Raw genomic sequence first — 20,270 nt, forward strand, 5'->3', positions numbered from 1 at the left:
GGCCTGAAGGCCAAGGCAGGAGCCCGGCTTTTACTCGGCTTTAAAAAGCTGTCTGGAAAGTAGACAACAGAGGGACAAGATCAGCAGCAAGGGGACAGGGCAAGACAGGCCAACTCACCTCGCTGGAAGGAAAGGTGACTCAAAGGATCCTTCTCTGGGGGCCGAGGCACTCCTACCCTGCCACCAGAAGGCTCATTGGTGGCAGCCGCCAGTGATGGTGGAGACATGTCATCTCTTCCATCCACAGCACTGGCCTGCAGTCTCTGTCTGCCTCTCTTCTGCCCCATCCATCTCATCCCCTTTTCCAACAGAGCCACCAGCTTGGTGACCTAGTAGACCGGGGCGGGGGGTGCATGCCACCGAGGAAGTCCTGTAATCCAGGGCTGACTCTTTACCAAGTGGCCCTCGCGGTTAACCACCCCACCCGCTCTCGGAGGTGAGACAAAGGGGATGGACGGAGTTAATGAAATTGCCAGACTTTACCTGGTGTAAAAGCCTCTTCACCCCCCAGCGGGCGGCAATAGGCAAGGCTGAGAGGATTGGGCATTAACTGTTCTGGGCACTCTTCCCAGCTCCGCGCAGCTGGAACAAACCACTTCTCTCCTCTCCCTTTCCTCACAACGCACCCACTCCAGACCGGGACAGCGTGTTAATTAGAAGGCGCTCAGACTTTTCCTGTCCTTCTCCGAGATGAGACAGGGCTGTAACCAGGGCTCCAGGTTCGCCAGGGCCTGGGCGGCTACTGTGCCTGATCCCGGGGCCGGGTGTGCACGTGCACGAGAGTCTTCCCCGCCTCGGGACCTCCAGGTCTTGCAGTCACTTGTTTATGGCTGATGTCTGGGTGTCTGCAATGAGCAGCCCTGACAGGGAGTGGCTCTCTCCCTCCTGGTCAGCTCCCTGCTGGGCAGGCCTCAGACAATCTGCGATGTGGGGTGCTCAGATGTCAGCAGTTCCCCACCCTCCGCGGCTCAGATCCTCATCTTGGATGAGGTGACTGTGTGTGAGGTCCAGGGCCTTGTGATGCATTCCTCATCCTTTCCCATTATCGCGAGCAGCCAGCCAATGGTCCATTTCGGGGTTTTCCTCCTTGAATACAAAGCCGGTTTTCCCGCCCTGCACCAACCATCCAGGCTAATTGTTTTCCCTGGTGGAAAGTCTTGAGTTCCCAGATTTTAGATGCTGCCCACAGCAGACTTTTCCATCATGACATATTCTTTCTGTCTTAGCTGCGAGTCTCCATTGGGTATTTGAATGTTACTGCAGCTGGAATTGGAGTCATCAACTTCATAACCCTCTACATTCTTGCATAACCAGAGGAGCTGTGGTGAGCGGAGCTTTCTTCTGTGTGCCCTGCCCAAGCTGTGTGATCTTGAGCAAGTCAGTTCCCCTCTCTGAGCTTCTGTTTCAGCATGGGGCAGTTTTTGTAAACCACGGAGGAGGGCAAGATGGGATAATGTGGACAGATGCTTATTTCCAAGTCGCCGCCGGAGCCCGCGTCGACCTTGCTCCACAGGTGACCTCCCACTGGCCACTAGCTTCTCAGTCCTCTCGCAATGCCCAGGATACACCGTCCCACATCCCAGATCTCAGAACAGTGGTTCTCACAGTAGGACCCTCAGACCAGCAGCGGTCAGCATCGCCTGGGAACTCGTTAGAAATGCAACATCTTGAGCTCGAGCCTAGACCTACTAATCTGAAAACTCGGGGTGAACCCAGCAGTCTGTGCTTTAACAAGCTCTCTAAGTGATTCTGATATGCAGGAAACTTGAAATTCTTCCGAGAATCTGTGTGAGGGAACCCCCACCTCCACACCCACCCCATGTCAGAGACTCCCCCCCCCGCAACCATAGCAACACTCGACAGCTTCCAAGTCTTTTCCTCCTCCATCTGCTCACTGCAGCTAGTGCCGTCTCCCTGGGGAAGAGAGGAATAGGTCTTCCCCATTTACAGATGAGGAAACTGAGATTCGAGGGCCTTGCCCACCGTCACATAGCGAAGAGGGCAGAACCAAGGCCCGGACCCTGGTCTGTTTTCCAAGGTGAGGGCGCTCTCCTGGACAGCTTGGGGTCCTGGGGCTCCTTAAACCAAAGGAATGAACACACATCCGTCCATCAGTCGGGAAGGAAATCCCCCCCTTCCAGCTCTCTCTCCCCAGTTTCCAGTTGTCACCCTAGGGGAGAACATCCAGGAAACATAAATTTTTCCTGGTGGCTGAGTAAGAGCTCTGAAAGGAGTTACACGTCAGGGAGATGGGACTTTATTTCTCAATGAAATAGCCTTTTTATGGTTGGAATAAAAGTGCCAGCGGGAGCCTAATGCCAGGAAGTAGAGAGCACATTTGATAAACATCTTTAGCCAGGGGTGGGGCTGCCTGGGGGGGGGGGCGGCGGCGGCGGGAGAGCGGTCCTCACGTTTCCACTTGCGGGTTTCTCTTCTACTGAGAGCCTGGAAGATCCTGGGGTCCTTCCCCCGGACCCCGCAGCTGAAGGAGGGCCGATCCCAATCGTGTGAGCGTCTTCGCTCCGGCACCGGATCCCACGAAAGCGGCTGCAGTGCGGAGAGTGAGCAGCAGGGGGCAGCACAACCCACCGTTCCAGCCCGAGCGAGTGGGCGCTGCTGGGGGTACTGGGGGGCGCAGGCAGGATTCAGAGGTTCAGTTCTCAGATGGCATGGGCCAAAACCCAGTCCCTGGGACCTCTTCCTCCGCCCTTGAGCCCTTCTCACCCTCAGCCACTTCACAGCAAGAACAGTCAGTCATCCTCACTCTGGCTGCAGCTTCTGTGGATCCAAATCTTAATGTGTGTGTGGTGGGGGCCGGAGGAGTAGCAACGGGGCTTCTCCAGCTTTGGCCTCATCTCTGGCCTGTGTCTCCAGAAACTCCTCTAGATTTGGCTTCAGACTTGACTGCCTCCTTGGCTTCCTTCTGAAGGGTGCCTTGGGGGCTGGGGAGGGGGTGATCAGAATCTATGTTTTTGTGGGTGGGGGGAACCACAGTCTTCATGGTCTCTGGGGGCAGGAGAAAGTCCTGAAGGACAAAGAGAAAGCAAGAAAAGCTCCTCATTTGAGAATGTGTGTGATTGGCAGGTTTACGGCTTCAGGAAGGTGCGTGGTATTCTGCACAATCAAGTCATTTTTAAAAATAATCTCCCTGCTTAAGTCGTACACGCTGCTAATTGCATTTTAATAAGTCTCTTAAAATCTTGCCATATTTTTTAATATCCTAATATTAGGTAAGTGATTTCGGGGGACACTGGAGGGCACGGGAAGTTGATATAAGGGAGGGAGGGAGGGCTATGACAAAGCTGGGGGGTGTCGGTGGCCCCCAAGTGGCCTGTGATGTGTGTGGGTCTGTTTCTGTCTGATGTGTGTGATGGGGGGTGGTGAGTGTATATGATGTGAGTGTGTTTGTGTGTGTGCGCACACAAGTGACCGTGGACTGGCCTTCACCTCTGATCCAGCCCATCCTATCTTTCTTGTCCCCTGCCCAGAGAGGGACTGTGACTTGCCCAGGACCATGTAGCAAGAGGGAGACCAGTGAGGGATTGCGGTTCCCGTCTTGTGAGAGACAGGGAAGGACGACCTTGGCACAGTCCCAGTCACAGCGTCCTCGCACGTGCTGTGACACGAGGAGGGAACAGGTAGGGGGCTTCCGATAGGCACTCCTTGGGTGTCCCACAGAGAACGAGCAAACGGCCGGCCGAGCTGGAATTGGAACCACAGTTGGCTCCTGTGCCTGGGGCGGGGGTGGGGGAGCTCTTAACCACAACTGGACAAGAAGAGGTTGAGCTGGGCTCCAAGCACTTCTTGAATTCCCAAAGGTCAGTGAGGACCATGTTGGGAGCAGCAGGGCAGATGGGCAGAGGCCAGGAACTAGGATGGTGGGTGGCTGTGGCCTCTTTTGTCCCCAACCCCTCTGTGACTGCACGGCAGGTCCTAAGGTCAAGGGCAACACGGCACCTTCTCAGAGTCCTCGTATGTCAGAGGTATGGCAGGGCCATGGCCAAGGTTGTCCGGCCTTGGACCTTAGTGAGCTCTGGACTTCCAGAGGCCCTGATGGCCCTGACCTCCCTCCCTCCGCCCCCTTCTCCTCGCTCCGAGCCACCGGCCCGGGTGGGAGGCACATGGTGAGCGAACTTCTGAACAGGAAGTCAGCATCCAGGTCGTCCCGAGTCCCTTTTCATGTGGTTTCTTTAATCCCCGGGGCTGGGTTTCAGAAGCATTTTACAGTTTCAGTTTTACAAAGCTACGCTCCCTTTAATGTTGGCGTTTTTCAGGGGGTTGGGGGGAGCGGCTTCAGTCAAAACATGTGTGTTTTACATCAGCCAGCTGTGGACGGCGAGGCCTGGGAGGGGAGATGGCAATGTGGCCTCCAGGCTCGGTGGGCTCGGGTGGACGCAGACGCCGGCTGGGTGAGCGCTTCAACTCCACTCGCCTCTTTCCTTCTTCCCCGACTCCCTGCCTCCGTCCCTCTCCCCTGTCCAGGCCTCGGGGCCCACCACCACTCGTGGGGCCAGGGCACCCTGCTTCCAGCTCTCTACCCACTCGGGGCTCCCTCTAGTTGCTGGTGGCCATTGTACTGGCTCATGCTTCCCAGACATGGGCACACTGGTGTGCCGTACCCTCCAGCCACCTGTGTTTGACCGGCTTAGTGTTGTCCCTTAATTCAATGCAGCACTTTTACCTAAGCAAAAAATAGCCAGGAAATCGTGAGTTTGATGTGCTGGTTACAGCTATCTGTTCAGACACACAAGAAAACTAATCTAAGCTGCTAAAACAAAATCACCGTGCAGACTTCAGGAAACTCTGCATTCTGTGACCCCTTCCCTAGGAGAGAAGACGAAGGTTTGGAGGTGAGGTGACCTGTCCGAGGTCAGAGGGTGGGTGACATTTGGGTCCCTCAGTCTGTATTTAAGGCCAGTGGCTTAAGCATCTGGTTTCAGGGCAGGCTTTTCAGCCCTGGTGTCTCAGGCTTTGGAGGAGCTGTCTGGGGTAGCTCAGAGCTCACCGAGGGAAGGGCGGGGTCCCTGGCAATGTGGTCAAGAACAAAGGACACAAACTTTGGAATCAGTCAAACCTGCGTCCAAATCCTGGCTGCCCTCCCTCCTAAGTGTGACTGTGGGAGAGCCTCGACCTCCCCCTCTGTGAAATGGGGATGACCACATGTGAGGATCAGACACATCTGGGAAGTGTTTGCGTTTGTACCTCTGTAAACCCAGTAGTCATCCCTGCATACTTGGACCTGGTTCTCACCCGCTTTGCTCCTGTCTTCAGTCCTGGCCCCTCCGCCTCTCCTCCCTGGCCCAGGAAAGGCAGCAGGATGTCCACAAGGAGAGGACCAGGAGTGAGTGGCACACCCTTGAGGGACTCCCGAACCCTCCCTCCCCATGTACCGAGCAGCGTGATGGTAGAACAAGCAGTGTGTGTGCAAGGAGGAGGAAGGTGGTTCTCCCTTAGGACTGGGGTGGCTGTTTGGACAAGGGTTAGGGCCTAGGACATCCATCTGGTCCATGCTGCCCAGGTCCATCGGGGCCTGGATGGCAGAGGCCACGCCCATGGTACAGCAGATACCCTAACTCCTGCCAACTCTGCAGGCCTGGGACAGGGGAAGGATCTGCGAGGGTCCCCGGTGTGGCTTTGCCTCCATGAGGACCAGGGAGTCCCCAGAGCATATTACCTGACATTCATATTACCACAGAGGTCAGTGGTCAAGGTCAGTGGACCTGCCGCCCCCTAGACCAGAAGCTGCTCCCAGAGGACCTAGGAGAGAGGAGGAAGAAGTCAGGTCAGAGCCCAGGTCCAGCCTTGGGGGTGTGGGAACATAGCCCAGCATCTGGCTGTTTTCTTGGGTGCCCGGGAGTGGCTACAAGATCCTGCCGGATCGGCAGTAATGCTGCGGCTGGCTGACATGTTCTGCGCATCTTCGCCGTGCTAGACACCGTGCCGAGCACGTTACACGCGTCGTTTCGTTCCATCTGCTCTGTGCTCTGGGGGTCGTTTCGGGAGGGCGCTGGGAACAGAGACGGGCACACAGTAGGCCCTCAATAGACATGTGTTGAATTAAAGAGGCTTAGAGAGCTGAAGTGACTCACTCACCTCTCACCCACTGTGCCCTCATCCTGTGTTTATTCCTAAGGACTGACGACTGACGGATGCCCAGGCATGGCCGGAGAGAGATGCGGGGCAGCGGGTTCCCCCACGTCCTCCACACCACACTGGCTCCCTTTACTTGAGGGAGGCTGTCACTGTCCCTTTTGGGTATGTCTGCGGGAGGGTGGGTCCCCTAGGACAGAGGGTGCTTCCCCTGCTGATCCCTCAAGCCACCCAGGGGAGAAACACCCCTGGCCTGGGGCCCCGTCTGCTCCTCCTGGGGCAGCAAAGGGCCGGGCCTGGCGAGGTTGCAGCTGCGTGGGGCCCAGGGAGGAGGGAATCAAAGGCGGCCATGTGGGCCCCACTTTCATCTCCCAGCTTCAAAGAGGTGCAAACAAACTCTGTCCCCGTGCCAGGCGGCAGCGCTCCGCTCCCTGCTCGAGGCCCCAGCCTGCTTTTTCTCCTCCTCCCTCCTGCTCCTTCCCGGAAAGCCAGCAGTGCCTGAGCCCAGGGCCCCCCACAGGGGCCCGGACTCCTGGCCACGCAGGGGGCAGGCGGCCCCGGCTCTGCCAGGCGGAGAGAAGGAAGGTGCGGGACCCTCGTGTCTGTACCTATTCCCACCATGTGTCCGGCCACGGGGACCCTCGTGCCTGTACCTATTCCCACCATGTGTCCGGCCGATACGTCCCCGCCATCCACTCTCTATAGAGCCTCCCAGTCCAGAACCTGCTGCCCAGAACAGTGGCCGTACGTGGCTACCGAGCACCAGATATGTGGCTGGTCTGGTTTTTTGTGTTTTTTTTTTTCTTCACTGGATTTATTAGGGTGATGCTAGTTAGCGTAATTATCCAGGTTTCACGTGCCCAGTTCTACAACCCGTCTCTGTGTACGCCCTCTTGCGTGTCTCTGGCATGTCTGAGGGGAGACGTGCCCGAGGGGTTTTCTTGGGCCCAGTATGAACAAAAGCATGTAAAATATCTCATTCATCATTTTTACATTGATTCCATGCTGGAGTGATACAGTTTCGGAGCTATTGGGTTTTAAAAGTATGTTATTAAAATTAATTTCACCTGTGACTTTTATACTCCTTTAAATGTGGCCACGAGGAGATTTAAAATCAAGTATGTGGTTCCCCCGTTTTTTTATTTGGATGCCCCGCTCCGAACAGTATTCTCGTTCTGCTGAGGAGGGGCCTGAGGCTCAGAGGGGTTTCGGCGCATGAGTCCAAGTGGTCCTCAGTAACAGTTCTGTGGAGTTCTGTGGAGTAACGAGTGAACGCATGGGTGTCTTGTAGTGGCTGTGCGGAGACACAGGTGACCCCATCCCATCCTTGTCCGCAAGAAGCTCCTGGGTTCAAGTCTAGTCTAGCCAGAGGGAGGGGTAATGCTGGAATCAGAGACCCCAGTTCTCTGGGGAACCCTGGGACCTCTGAATGGTGGGGAGATTAAGAGGCTGCTGGGCCGAGATCTTGGTTTTACCACTGACTAGTTGTGTGACTTAACTGCCTCATGCCTCAGCTTTCTCATCTGTAAAATGGGGATGACGAGGAGGGCTAAAGGACTTAACCTGCTTGGCTATGGGTAGTACAGCGTGTTAGTGCTGGCGTGGGACAAATGCTGTGGAGCCTGTGGTCATGGGCCCAGTCTCACACCAGAGAGACCCGCGGTCCCAGCTGATCTGAGTCCCCCACTTTGGGAGGTGGAAGCAGAAGGAGCTCTCTTATGAATCGCCTCTCCAGGGCCTGACAGGTGCCGGGAGTGCCTACTCTCTCTGGGGTCGGTCTCCTGCCTCTCCTCCTGTCCCATCCTGTCTGTATACCCTGACACCCTTCCTCCACTCTCTCCCCGCTCTGTGAGGTCCAGCAGCATCTAGGGGTGGCTGTAGGACCTTTTCCTTTGGAGAGAGCCTCCCTCCCGGTAAACACAGCTTCTCTTGCCCACTCTTACCAAGGACCCCCCCCCCACACACGGAGGGCTGGGCATGGTGTCAGAGGGGCCCAGCTCAGTGCCTGCCGCTGGAAGCAGCTCCCCAGGAGGTGAGGGGGACCAGGCTGAGGGACTAGTGGGTTCCTAGAGGTCTGGGCCAGACCTGGAAGGATGTGGGTGGGTGCTACCAGAACTCGGGGCACCCCAGGCAGGGGGGGCAGCCAGAGTAACAGCCAGGAGGCACATTCATGGTGGCAGTGGAGGGAGAGCCACAGGGCTGTCCGGGATGCCACTGTGCCGGACTCGCTGAAGGCTGAGGGTGGGGGTTGTTCCTTCCCACAGATGGGGGTGGGGCACCCAGAGATGGTAGCAGGAAGTGAGATGATTGGAACCAAACAGGGCCAATGTGAACCAGATGTGATTAGGGTCGGGGGCTCTGGCAGGAGGACTGGGGGGAAGAGAAAGGAGCTGAGCAATCTGTTCCTGCCTCCCCCCACCGCCCTCAGGCCCCCAGGCCAATGTGTTTCTGCAGCCGCTAGTCACTGAGAGGTAATGAGAGCCACACCGGGGAGGTGATTTTCATAACTGCTCCCACATTGCACTGCAGCCCATTTGTGCCGAGGGGGCTGGGCAGGAACTCAGCCCCAGTCCAAGGAAGCTTGGGGGTCCAGGCTCAGGCTCTGCAGGCTGCTGCTACTGTTCCCGCCTCATACACTCCACGCTTCTGCTCCAGCTGCTTCTCCCAGGAAGCCCTCCTTGGTCCTCTGGTTGGATCAAGCACATATCACGGGTTCCCAGATATCTCACTGTTGTAGTGGATTATGGTGCTCTGTCTAGTGAGCTACTTAGATATCCCCCACTCCCAGCCTTTAGCGCGGGGCTGAATGGGGTAACCCCTTTGCCCACATCCTTTGGCACCTCAGGTCTCTCCAGACCCTAACCTCTCCCTAGGGCTGCTTGAATTTATATACATGTATATTTAAATTGTGAGTCATTCAAGAATAAGTGCTCATCACAAAGATAACAAAAGGCACTGAAGCTCAGAGTCACATGGGAACCAGCCCTTGATCCGCACTCCCCCCCCCCCGCCCATGCCCCGCCCCCTGGCAAAGACTAGTAGGTGTGGTGTGGGGCCCTTGAAATTGTGTATGATAAAAAATGCATGACATAAAATTTATTATTTTATTTTAACCATTATGTACATTCACACTGTTGTACAGCCATCGCCACCATCCACTTCCTGCACATCATCTTCTCAAACCGAAGCTCTGTCTCCAGGCCCTGGTACCCACCGCTCTCCTTTCCGTCTCTGTGCGTTTAACTCCTCTAGGGACCTCAGATGGGTGGACGCACACAGTGTGTGTCCTCTTGCGACTGGCTGATGTCCCTCCACAGAATGTCCTCGAGGTCCATCTGCAATGTAACATGTGCCGTTATGTTCTTCTAAATCTTTCAAAAAGGCATCTACGCATGTAATGTACATACACATATGCACAGGCGTGTTTTATCCAAGAGGGAAAGCAAATCACACCTCTGGTGCGATGACTGGACTTTGTCTCCCCGCCCCAAACGTCCCCGAGATCTCCCCACAATGGCGACCGACCTCCTTCTTTTGAAGGGCAGCCTAGCGTCCCAACACTTAGTCGCTTCTGGTCCCTCCAGGGAGAAACAGTGCCCCCACAAATGGGCGTGCCTCCCTAAGTCCCCCCGCAGGTGTTTCTCTGGGTGGTGGTCCCGAGGCAGAAGTGCTGGGTCAAATGTTATGTGCTTTTTAAATAGTGACAGATGCTGTATATTGATCATGTCCAATTACCACCCCACACATGACCTCTGGGTCCACAAACCTGCAGGGCAAAGTCCAAAGGCTGTGGTTTGGTTCAAGGCCCTTTGCAGCCCTTCCCCCTGTTTTTTCCCCCAGTTCTGTGGCCTTCACATCTGTGATTTTCAAACTGCAGGTCATGACCCACCGATGGGTCAGGAAGTCAATGAGTGATGATTAGCATTTGGGGAAAAAATAACGAGATAGGATGAATTAGTATAGAAAAACATTAGAGTGTATTGCATGCAGTAGGGTATATGTGTGTGCTACAGCATAAAATGTATTTCTTGCTTCTGAAGTTGTGATCAAGAACTTTGAGAGTGCTCACTTCAGCAGCACACACACGAAAACTGGAATGACACAGAGATTAGCATGGCCCCTGGGCAGGGACGGCACGCAAGTTCATGAAGCGTTCTGTCTTTTTAATAAGAAAAAAATAATAATGAAAGAATTTTGAGAAACACTGCCTAAATTTCTACACCAGCCGAACCCCCTACCATGGCAAGCAAGTCCCTGCCCCAAGCTTTTGCCCATAGTGACAGACAGACAGACTGACCCACAGGGGTCCTTCTGTGAGGCTCCCTCCTTCTCTGCTGCCCTTGTCTAAGTCTTTCTCACCCTTCAAAGCTCAGTTCAAATGCCCCCTTCTCCAAGAAGCCTTCCTTCTCCTTCCGGTCCACAGGACCTCTCCCTTCTGGCTCCTGCAACACTCTATGTCTCAACTTCTCCTATAGCAGCTGATCACACACTGTCCTGAAGGGCAGGTGATCAGTCCTTCCAATCAGACAGTAACCTCTCTGAGAAGGGGCCTGTCTAACAACCGTCCCCACAAGGATTCTAACAGTGCATCTGCACACAGAAGAACAAGGGCCAGATTTACGACAATAACTGGATGACACTGTTGCTGGTGTCAGTGATCATGTGCTGGTCGCAGTAACTTGTGGTCATTATAAAGGACAGTTTTTGTGCTCATGTAGCCACTCAGCACCCTGTGAACCTTCTTTGTAGATTCAAGACATCTCCCACATTATGAGTCTTGCTCCCCTGAAGCAGAAATCAGAAATTCACCTTCCTAGCCTCCCTTGCAACTAGAGTGTAGCCATGTGACCTTGACTTCACCAATCAGATGTAGACACAGGGTTTTGATTTGGAAGTGGCACAGGCAGGTTCAGTGCTGATGAGCGAGTCAGAGCCTGAGAGAGAAATAAACAGATTGCTGGGGTGGCAGGGGTGGGCTCCTGGCAGGGACATCCTGGCCAACTTGGGTGGTTTGAATCTCTGTGCCTATGCTCAGTGACAGCAGCAGAAGACTCTTCACTACAGTGGCCTTGGGGTGCTAGTCCAGTCTCCAAGTCCGATTCTTTGGTGCCTCAGGAGAGTTTGCAAGTTACCTAATACCTCCTTATTTCAAGTCTGTTAAAGTATAACTTACATACAAAGTATCCTTTCATATGTAGAGTTATACATATCTTTTTTTTTTGTATTTTTTGTATTTTTCTGAAGTTGGAAACGGGGAGGCAGTCAGACAGACTCCCACATGCACCCAATCGGGATCCACCCGGCATGCCCACCAGGGGGCAATGCTCTGCCCATCTGGGGTGTTGTTCTGTTGCAACCAGGGCCATTCTAGCGCCTGAGGCAGAGGCCATGGAGCCATCCTCAGCGCCTGGGCCAACTTTGCTCCAATGGAACCTTGGCTGCAGGAGGGGAAGAGAGAGACAGAGAGGAAGGAGAGGGGGAGGGGTGGAAAAGCAGATGGGCACTTCTCCTGTGTGCCCTGGCCGGGAATTGAACCCGGGACTCCTGCACACCAGGCCAACGCTCTACCACTGAGCCAACCGGCTAGGGTCCACATCTTGACAAATATATACAGTCTTGTGGCTGCCACCAACATCAAGATACAGAACATTGGTCTTGGCTGGTAGGCTCAGTGGTAGAGCTTCAGCCTGGCATGTGGATGTCCTGGGTTTGATTCCTGGTCAGGGCACATAGGAGAAGTGACCATCTGCTTCTATACCCTTCCCCCTCTATCTTCTCGCTCTTCTCCTCCCCCAGCCATGGCTCAATTGGAGCAAGTTGGCCCTGGGTGCTAAGGATGGCTCTGTGGCCTCTGCCTTAGGTGATAAGAATAGCTTGGTCGCTGAACAACAAAGCAATGTCTCAGATGGGCAGAGCATCACCCTGTAGGGGGCTTGGTGGGTGGGTCCCGGTTGGGGTGCATGTGGAACTCAGTCTTTGCTTCCCCTCCTCCACTAAAAAAAAAAAAAGGTATAGAACATTTCTGCCATCCTCAAAAGTTCCCAGGTGTCGCTTTGTAGTCAATCTCAGTGGTCTGCTAGAGCTAGAGCTTCCTGTTACTGGCTTGTGAGAGTCAACTGTTGAATTTTCTAGAAATTTGCAAGGCAGTCATTAAACATAGCCATCATTTATTAAATTACAGAAGCTAACAATTTATAGCAAAGGCAATAACCCATCATTTCCTAATTATTTTGCTATATTTTACTATTTATGCTCCTGAGATCATGTTCTTACATCTGTAAGGTAGAAATACGAGATGATGATGGGTTGTCCTACAGCTCTTCCCAGCTCTGAGCACATGGCCTTGTGGTAGGTAGCTGGAAATGGGCTATAGTGGAGGTATTTACATCAGCAAATGCTATAGATCAGAGTTTGATTAATTGTTTTGTTGATTGTCCAGACATAAGAAAGTGATGGCGAACATGTGAATAATGCAGATTAAATGTAAACGTGCATCGTGTCTGTAGCTATTACACTGTGAAGCACACAGAGAATTAAGGAAATAGCCTTCCAGAATTTAAAACTAGTATCTGATTCTTACATCACAGATGAACAAAGGATGTTCTGACATGTCTTAGTTATTTTGTTTCTGTTTTACTCTTAATTTTTTTTAATTTATTGATTTGAGAAAGAGAAATGCTGATTTGTTGTTCTACTTCTTTATATATTTATTGGTTGATTCTTGTATGTGCCCTGACCAGGGATCAAACCTGCAACCTTGTAATACGGGGACAACACTCTAATCAGCTGAGCTACCTGACCAGGGTGTTTTTGTCTTACTTTTGTCAAATGATGGTGCCCCATATATCACCCCAATGCAACCTACTGATAAGAAAAAGCTGAGTTGATTGCTTACCGTGGTAAGGGAGACCACCACACCAACAGATCTTTGTCAGGGTCTCATGGCAGGGAGGCAGAATTGGAATTTATTGAGAATTGGAAGTTTGGTTTAAGGAGGATCTTTTAGTGCATTGTATTGAGACTCCAGAAATCACCCCAAGCATCTATGAGGAATTAATTTTCCACAGAGGTGCCCAGACCGTTCAATGAAGAAAGAAGAGTCTCTTTAAACATGTGGCGCTGGGACAACAGAATAACCACACGTAAAAGAATGATGCTAAGCCCCTCCCTCACTGCTTAGGTAACAATTACCTCAAAATGGGTCAGTGACCTAAACAATAAAACTATTATAAGAATCCTAGAAGTAAATCTTCGTGATCCCAGATTTGGTGATGGATTCTTAGATTCGACACCAAAAGCACCAGCAATAAATGAGAAAATAAGTAAATTGGACTTGACATACAAATGGCCAATAAGCGCATTTGGTAAAAATAAGAACCAGTGAGATACCATTTTATATTCACTAAAATGGCTATAATGTTTGTTTGTTTTTTAATGAAAAATAACAAGTGTTGATGAGGTTATGGAGAAATAGGAACCCTGTACATTACTGGTGGGAATGTAAAATGGAAAATAGTCTGTCAGTCCCTCAAAAAGTCAAACATAGAATTACCGGATGACCCAGCAATTCCACACTGAGGCGTATATACCCAAGAGAAAGGAAACATATATATACACACACATAGGAACTTGCACATACATGTTTATAATAACATTATTCATATAGTCGAAGGCTGAAAACAGCCCAAATGTCCACCAATTGATGAATAAATACAACGTAAAATATCCATGCAATGGAATATTATGCAGCCATGAAAAGAAATGAAGTACACGCCACAACCTGGATGAACCTTAAGAACATCACACTACGTGAAAGAAGCCAGACACAAAAGGTCACATATTGTATGATTGCATTTCTATGATAACACCCATTAGACACTCCTCTAGAGAGACAGAAAGCCAAGCAGCAGTTGTCAGGGGAAGTGGGAAGGGGAGGGAAGAAAGGGGAGTGATTACTTGATAGGGATGGAGCTTTCTTTAGGGGTGATAAAAGTGTGGTACTAGAGAGATGGTGGTTGCACAACATTGTGAATGCACCCAGTGCCATCGAATTGTACACGTATTAAAATTGTCAATTGTATATTATGTGAATTTCACTTAAATAAAAGATATGTGTTGTATGTCAATAGGATTATAATAAATACAGGCATGTGCATACACAGATAGACACACGGACACACATATACACACACATACATGTGCATACACATCTGTGTATATGTCTTCCGCCTCCCATAGCTGGCTGTTAAACATTAACAGCACCTTGCCGATGCTGTTGAATCTCCCCCTTCTTTCCCAGCTTCCTGCAACCATTCATCTGATTTCTGTGGCTATAGTTTTGCCTTTTCTGAAATAAGTCGTATAAATAGGTAGCCTTTCGGATCTGGCTCCTTTAACTGAGCAGCATGCTGTTAGAGTCATCGGGTTGTTGCATCAGTCAGTAATTTGTTCCTTTTTATTGGTGAGTAGTTTTCCGTCAACTGGATGTACCGTAACTTGTTTATTCGTCACTTGCTGATGGACATTTGGGTTGTTTCCAATTTTCAACACTGAACAAAGCTGATACAAACATTCTCTTAACGGTTTTTGCGAGGACCTGCATCTTCATCTCTTTGGTAAAGAGCTAGGAGTGGGATTGGTGGGTCACATATATGTTTAACTTTGTAAGCAATCGCCTAACAGCTTTCCCGTGTGGCTGTGCCCTTTTGCGTTTCCAGCGGCAATGAGCGTTCCAGTTGCCCTGCGTCCTTGCTAGCATTTCATACTGTTGGTTTTTAAAATTTGAACCGTTCCTATAGGTGTGTAGTGGCAGCTCATTGTGGTTTTAATTTTCTTTTTATTTTATTTTATTTTTTTATTCACTTTAGAGAGAGAGAGAGAAAGGGTGAGGAGAGGAACAGGAAGCCTCAACTCCCGTATGTGCCTTGACCAGGCAACCAACCCCAGGGTTTCGAACCAGCGACCTCAGCGTTCCAGGTTGACACTTTATCCACTGCAACACCAACAGCCAGGTTAACTTTCATTTTTCTAATGATTAAGGATGCTGAGCATTTTTTCATGTGCTTATTTTCCATCCACATATCTTCTTTGATGAAGTGTCTATTCTGATCTTTTGTTCCTATTTTTTTTTCAGAACTAATTTTTTTTTATTATTTTATTTTATTTTATTTTATTTTATTTTATTTTATTTTATTTTCTGAAGCTGGAAACGGGGAGAGACAGTCAGACAGACTCCCGCATGCGTCCGACCAGGATCCACCCGGCACGCCCACCAGGGGCGACGCTCTGCCCACCAGGGGGCGATGCTCTGCCCCTCCGGGGTGTTGCTCTGCCGCTACCATAGCCACTCTAGCGCCTGGGGCAGAGGCCAAGGAGCCATCCCCAGCGCCGGGGCCATCTTTGCTCCAATGGAGCCTTGGCTGCGGGAGGGGAAGAGAGAGACAGAGAGGAAGGAGGGGTGGGGGTGGAGAAGCAAATGGGCGCTTCTCCTATGTGCCCTGGCCGGGAATCGAACCCGGGTCCCCCGCACGCCAGGCCAATGCTCTACCGCTGAGCCAACCGGCCAGGGCCATTAATTTTTTTTATTTATTCATTTTAGAGAGGAGAGGGAGAGACAGAGAGAGAGAGAGAGAGAGAGGAGAAACAGAGAGAGAGAAGGGGGGGAGGAGCTGGAAACATCAACTCCCATATGTGCCTTGACCAGGCAAGCCCAGGGTTTCGAACTGGCGACCTCAGCACTTCCAGGTAGACACTTTATCCACTGCACCACCACAGGTCAGGCTGTTCCTATTTTTAATAGGTTGTTTTTCTTTCCTTATCTTTGAGTTTTGAGAAGTCTTTGTGTATTTGGTTACCGATCCTTTATCAGCTATGTGTTTTGCAAATATCCTCTCCCTGTCTGTGGCTTTGTCTTTTAATTTTTTTTAACAGTGCCTTCAAAGAGCAGATGTTTTTAATTTTGATGAAGTTAAATTGATCAATTGTTTTCTTTTGTGGTTTGTGTTTTTGCTCTAAAAAATCTTTGCCTAACACAGGGTCTTAAATAATTTCTTGTATGGTCTTTTTTTCCCCCCTGCATTTTGCATTTAGGTATTTGCCTAATACCTTTTACCTTTCCACTTAAATCAGAGTGGGTTCTATTGTCTATGGCAGGAAACACAGGCTGGTGTGGAAATGATGGTGCCAGTGGTTATGGTGACGGCATTGGTGTCAATTGTCTGGCTGGTGGGGACAGTAGGGGCTCGTAGTCATGATTTGATGATGGTGTTGATGCTGGTGGTGATAATGGAAAAAAGGGAGGTGTTGTTGGTCAGTTTCTCAGTGAACTGCTACTGTGGTATGCAATTCATGGCAGCCCTCTCCACTCTGCCCAGTGGCTGTTTGTCACCAACTTGTCCCTTCTCTTAATGATCCATGCCTATTGCAGACGCCAGCTTGTCAATCTCCCATGATCCTATTCCCAGGAAGGCACTGTGGACATAATTATAGAAGTATTCACTGACACTCATATAATGGTGTCCATTGCATCATTGTCTATTGTAGGAAAAACAAATGAAAACAGCCTAAATGTCCATCAATAAAATGGCTAAAAAAAAGGGGGAGGGGGACAGCCATATTGTGAAATATTATGTAGTCTTCAAATAGAATGAGATAGATCTTTATGAACTTCCACAGAAGGATGGCCAGGATATATATCACTAAGTGCAAAAATCAAATGGCACCGACACATACAATCCCATTTTTTTAAAAAGTATATACAGATGTGTGTATGCACATGCAAAGAAAAACACACAAGAAACACTAACAGTGACAGCTCCAAAAGAGACTTTTCAGTTACCATGCTTCTGATCTGTTTGAACGCATTGCCTTGAGCAGTTACGACTTTAATCTAAAATATAAAACGCATACACTCACCCATACAAGGTGAGGCAGGGCGAGATTATTCTTTTTATTTTAGAAATATGGGAATGGAGGCATGGGGGGTGGCGCTGTCCTGACTTGCCCAAGTGGGTGGCCCGGGAGCCAGAGGGAGGAACTGGCTAGACAGGAGTCCTCCTGTCTGGTTTTCCAGCCTGTGCCCCACCCTGCCCTGCTTGGAAGCCAGGAGTCTTGCCTCTGTACCTGTCCTGCGGTGAAGCTGCCCTCCGATCACTGGTCAGCACAGAGATGGGGAAAGAAGGCCACGGCTTGGGCCAGCCCCTCATCAGCCTAGGCTCTGGTCTCCCTCTGTGGTCTTTCTCATCTCCCCGTGCGCGGGAGGGTCCTGGAGGCCAGTGAGTGGTCCCTGCTGGCTGGGGTGGGTCACGCTGCTTAGAGAGCTGAGCAGGGGCCGAGGGTGAGGAAGACAGAGGAGCATGTCTTCACACATAGCTGGGGGGCCACCTGCACAAGCAGCCCCTGGTGACTGTATTAGGAATGCTGAATTGAGAGTCCTGGTGCCATCCCAGAGCGGATGAATCCAAACCCCTAGAGGGAAATATCAAAGCTTGGATTTGATAGATTCAGCTACAGTGGATACCACATGGCGACGTCAGAGTCTCTGGGCCGGGCATCTGAATTTGCTCAAACTCTACAGGTGATTCCAATGGGCAGACAAGCCCAAGAGCCACCAATGTGGAACCTCACTCCTCAGAGTGGGGTCCTTGGACGAGCAGCCTCAGCGCCCCCGGGGAGCTTGTCAGAATCGTGAAACCCCAGTTCCAACCCCCTGAGACCCGCCACATCAGAACCCGCATTTCGCCAGCATCTCTGGGTGTCTCATGTGCACGTCACATTTGGAGAAACTCAGCAGGGCTTGGTTGGAGCAGGGTGAAGCTCTAACCAGCACAGCTATCTGGCCAGGGCTGGGCGTGGATGGCTTTAAAGGCCCCCGGATGATTCCAGTGCACAGCACTGAGAATACCCTGTCGAGAGCTGAGCTGCAACGTGCACACAGGCTAAGGACAGTGTTTGGGAAGGTGGTCCCCTCACAGTTCAGGGCTCCTCTGGGATCAGCCCAGATTTCATCCTGCTTCCCTGTCCTGTCAACTGCACCAAGTCATTTAACCCCTCTGAGCCACAGCTTCCTGGTCTGTACAACGTGGATACAAAATTGTCTACCTCCCAGGACGGTTAGGACGAAATGGAGTAAACCCGGTCCTCTGGCTCTCGTCTGTGCTTCATGTCAGCTCTGTTTTTGTTACTATTTGGCAGACACTTCAAGTGTATCCAACTGTGCAGTGTGGTGGGCAGGCAAACCCACCAGGGGGGTGTGGGCCCATGGCTTAACCTCCTCGAGCCATGGTTTCACACCAGCAAACGTGACAATAATGACCGTACCCACCTTGGGCTGTGGCCATCTCCCGCAGGTGTCTAAACTCACGTCCTTGCCCACCTGGGGACGGTCCCTCCCAAATAAACATGAGTCCGTAGCACGTCCTAGGAGACAGAGGGTACTTTGTTGAAGATTTCTCAGGGAATCGAGGAACAGGGATTTATACCATGCCCCCAAACGCAGAGACTTTTCCAAACCGTCTACTGGTGTGCTCTGTTCCTTCGCTCCAGCTTCCTCTGCCCTGCCATGACCCCGTCTCTCCTCATTCCCCCGCAGCCCTGGAAACAGCTTCTACAGAGCCAGTCTGAGAAGCCACACCTTCCCCATCTCCCTCAGCAAGACAAGTACTACCTGCCAGGCCTGTTCAAAGAGTGATCCACACAGACAGCCTTACCCGGAATCCAGGGTGATCCTAGGAGACGGATCTATTTTTATACCCATTTTACAGGTGAGAAACTAAGGCAGCCTTCTGGTAACTGTCTGAAGGTCATAGTGTCTGTAAGTGAGAAGTTGCGTTGATCCTCTGAGTTGGAGGGAGGGGTCTCACTTGGCCCACACAGGGGGAGAGCGAGAGGTAATTAGAGCTCATTTGGCACCACAGTGCATGCACTTCACGAATGTTTACTGAGGACCTACTATGTGTGCCAGGAGCCAGGGACGTGGGGGTCAGCCAACAAGACGAGGCCCCTGTCATCATAGAAACAATCCATTAAATTGTTTGAAAACAAAAGAAAGACACACACACATACCCCGGCCAAACCAAGAGGGACACAGGCATCATTTCCAGACCCTCTAAGCCTTGCTGGGGCTACGTGCCCTGCAGCCAAACCTCCCGGCTCCCCACAGTTCATCCACAGAGTTAAGGGCAGACAAGTCCCCCCTCCAGCTGACCCTAGACTAATCGAGGTTGGTCCCCGGTGACAGAGGAGCAGAGTGGGGTCACCTCACAGCAGGATTTGGCCCACAGGTGAGCTGCAGCCCCAGCCCAAACCTCTGGCAACTTCTAAACCAGGATCTGGGCGCCCCCTGCGACTTCCTCCCTGCCTCTCTCCCAGCCAAATGCTGGTAATTGGTAGACAAAGGAGTTTCAGACAGTTGGGGACCCGCATCCTTTGAGTCCCTGAAAACATGCTATTATTAATTAAAGACTTTGGCTTTGGCGGGGCCCGGGCCTGCCTTTTTCTGGCTGGGCCTCAGACTTATGTCTCTCCAGTAGTCTCTTCTTGCTAAATTTTTCAGTGTTTTTAACATCAGACTGATGTTACGTATAATTACCAACTTTGCACCCAAATTATATTTGACATGGCTTGTGTGGGAAATTAGACCATTTCAGCGCCTACAAATTCACCTGGGGAAGCCAAGGCAGGCATGAGGGCGTGCTGAGGGGAAGTAATTTAAATATTACATGTGCCCTCGTGAAAATGCCAAAACTCTTTAAACTGCCAAGAAGAATTCTGTCTCCCCCCTCTGCCTGCCCCTCCAACTCTCTGAGTGCGCTGAGGGTTGGGAAGCTAGGTCCTCCAGGCAGGGGGCTGCCTGCCGGGGAGCCCTTTCCATTGGGGCGCTCTCCTGATTGGCAGGGGTGTGGCCTCCAGAGATGTGGGCTGGAGGGTAGGGAGGAGGGGGGTTGCTGATGTCACCCTGGGGGGAGGGCCCACTGCAGTCTGCCTCTCTCTCCCTCCTGCCTCCGACCCATCCGTTCCTGTGCTAAGGGAGAGGAGTCCCCTTCCCCTCACCCTTGCTCTGCACGTGGTGGAGGGTGGGGGTAGAAAGATCGTGGCCACAGCACCCAGAACCTGGGACACTGACACTCCAAGGGCCAGTCTAAGTAATGGCCCATAATGGAAGTCCCCTTTGAACCAGGCAG

At 51.5% G+C, this 20,270-nt stretch overlaps 1 non-coding gene across 1 annotated transcript; it reads left to right on the forward strand.

Annotated features, from left to right (window-relative positions):
* Positions 1-10,151: 10,151 nt before the first annotated feature.
* On the forward strand, positions 10,152-10,255 carry LOC136332736 (U6 spliceosomal RNA). Its single transcript, XR_010730891.1, has one exon. It is a non-coding gene; the product is annotated as a U6 spliceosomal RNA (small nuclear RNA).
* Positions 10,256-20,270: the final 10,015 nt, after the last annotated feature.

Source organism: Saccopteryx bilineata, chromosome 3, assembly GCF_036850765.1.
Source record: "Saccopteryx bilineata isolate mSacBil1 chromosome 3, mSacBil1_pri_phased_curated, whole genome shotgun sequence".
Taxonomy (NCBI): domain Eukaryota; kingdom Metazoa; phylum Chordata; class Mammalia; order Chiroptera; family Emballonuridae; genus Saccopteryx; species Saccopteryx bilineata.